We start from the raw sequence: 2,574 nt of genomic DNA, 5'->3' as shown, positions 1-2,574 counted from the left end.
TCATCAATATGGTGGAGCAGTATGTGTGCACACTCCTACACGTACTGAATGATGGGTCTGCCCCCTTCAACTTCTGGGTCTCCAAATTGGGCACATGGCCTGAGCTTGCCCTTTACACCTTGGAGGTGCTGTCCTGCTCTGCAGCCAGTGTACTGTCTGAATGTGTGTTTAGCATGGCAGGGGGCGTTATCACAGACAAGCACAGCCACCTGTTCACAGCCAATGTGGACAAGCTCACGTTCATTAAAATTAACCTGCCATGGACTCCACAGGACTTGTCCGTACCTTGTGCAGAATAGACATGTATACCGGCCTTACCCAGCCATTGTTGTACTCTAGTGCACTTTCTCTTTGTTTTATTTTTTATATTTCCCAATGTTTTGGGGTCTACCCAAATTTGAACAAAAAAAATTAAATAATAAAATAAAAAACAAAAACAAAACCCAGTGTTGGCTACCGCCTCCTCCTCCACCGCCGCTTCCACCTACACCGCCACATCCACCGCCTCCTCAACCTCTTACTCCATATGGACCTCCTCCTCCTAGATCAAGATTATTATTGTTTATTTTTACGTATTTTGTTATTTGAAGTCATTTGCCCATCCACATTTGTTTGCAGAGCACTTGCCATGCTCTTAGCCACATTTTGCCCTTTCCATGACTTTTTAGAGGCATTTAAGTGCTCCAAAGTTCGGGTCCCCATTGACTTCAATGGGGTTCGGGGTCAAGTTCGGGCCCCGAACTCGAACTTTTTTGTGAACTTCGGCCAAACCTGTTGAACCCGAACATCCAGGTGTCCGCTCAACTCTACATATAACTGCACTGCTGAACGGCAAATATATTTTTCTTTTGCACTAATACACGACAAAAAGAACTTTAGAACATATAAATGCACCATTAAATCGCAAATAGGCCATTATTTTTTTTCACTTATACACGAAACAAAAGGCTTTAGAATGTATAACTGCACCGCTGAACGGCAAATATTTTTTTCTTTTTTCCACTTATGTATATACTACACAAAAGGCTTTAGAACATATACTGTAACTGCACCGCTGAACGGCAAATAACAAAATTTTTGTGCCACTAATACATGCCAAAAAGGGCTGGAATTTTCGCACTTCACCACACAACGGCTAATAAGCCCTTTTTCAAACTAATACAAGCCAAAAAAGCTTTAGAACATATAACTGGGCAAGGGCAAAAAAGAGGTAGAAATATTTCCTTGTAATAAACCCTGTTAATGGCTGTATCAAACAGCACTTGCACCCCAATAACAAGAAAGGTTTGCTGGAATTACAGAGCTGTATAATGGCAATTTGGATCCTCAGTCAGTGCAGCAAAGTGTAATAGGATTGTTATATGCTTTGGATTGATTCCTCCCTATCCTTTCCCTACACCTTGAATAATCTTAACTTGTAAATCGTTTTTTTAGCACAATGAAGTCTTTACTAGCACTGTCCCTAGCGCCTGCTGAAGTCTCTCCCTGCACTAAGTACACTGGAAAATGGCAAAATCTAACATGGCTGAGGCTATTTATAGGGCTGTGACATCACAGGGCTGGCTGCTGATTGGCTGCATGCATGGCATTTTGGGTGATCCCGCATTACCAGAGTTCCTTGCTCCATGTCTTTACACATGCAGCAGCCATTTTAGGAAAAAATGCGATTCATTACCACTAAGCGTGAGGAAATTCGGAGCAAATCAAATTTTTCCTTAAATTCGGATCGAATTCCACTTCGTCAACTTCGATTCGCTCATCTGTAGTCTTAACCAGTAGTGATAAAAAGGGAATGCTGGGACATTTCAGGAATAAGTAGGTGATAAGTGTCTTTTTTAAATACAATTCATATTTGAAAATTGTTTAAGTTGGATGGCTCCCTTTATGTTCTCTCCTTAAGGCTCCTTTCACACAGGCGAGTTTTCCACATGGGTGCAATGCGTGAGGTGAATGCATTGCCCCCGCACTGAATCCGGACCCATTCATTTCAATAGAGCTGTGCAGATGAGCGGTGATTTTCACGCATCACTTGTGCGTTGCGTGAAAATCGCAGCATGTTCTATATTCTGCGTTTTTCACGCAGAAATAAATGGGGCTGCATGAAAATCGCAAGCAAGTGCGGATGCGGTGCGATTTTCACACATGGTTGCTAGGAGATGATAGGGATGAAAGCAACCCACGGACCCCATTAAAGTGTATTCCCTGTATTATTTTCCCTTATAACATGGTTATAAGGGAAAATAATAGCATTCTTAATACAGAATGCTTACTAAAATGTGGATTGAGGGGTTAAAAAATAATAAAAATTAACTCACCTTATCCAATTGATCACGCACCTGGCATCGTCTTCTTGCTTCTTCTTTAGGGACCAGCAAAAGGACCTTTGATGATGTAATCGCAGTGACGTCAGCGCAGGTTCTGCTGAATGAAGATAGAAGATTACGTCATCAAACGTCCTTTTGCAGGTCCTGAAAGAAGCAAGAAGACGACGCCAGCTGCGCGATCAATTGGATAAAGTGAGTTAATTAAAAAAATATTTAACCCCTTAATCCACATTTTAGTAAGCGTTCTGTA

Source organism: Bufo bufo, chromosome 5, assembly GCF_905171765.1.
Source record: "Bufo bufo chromosome 5, aBufBuf1.1, whole genome shotgun sequence".
NCBI classification, from domain to species: domain Eukaryota; kingdom Metazoa; phylum Chordata; class Amphibia; order Anura; family Bufonidae; genus Bufo; species Bufo bufo.
Note: the sequence above shows the minus strand (reverse complement) of the source record.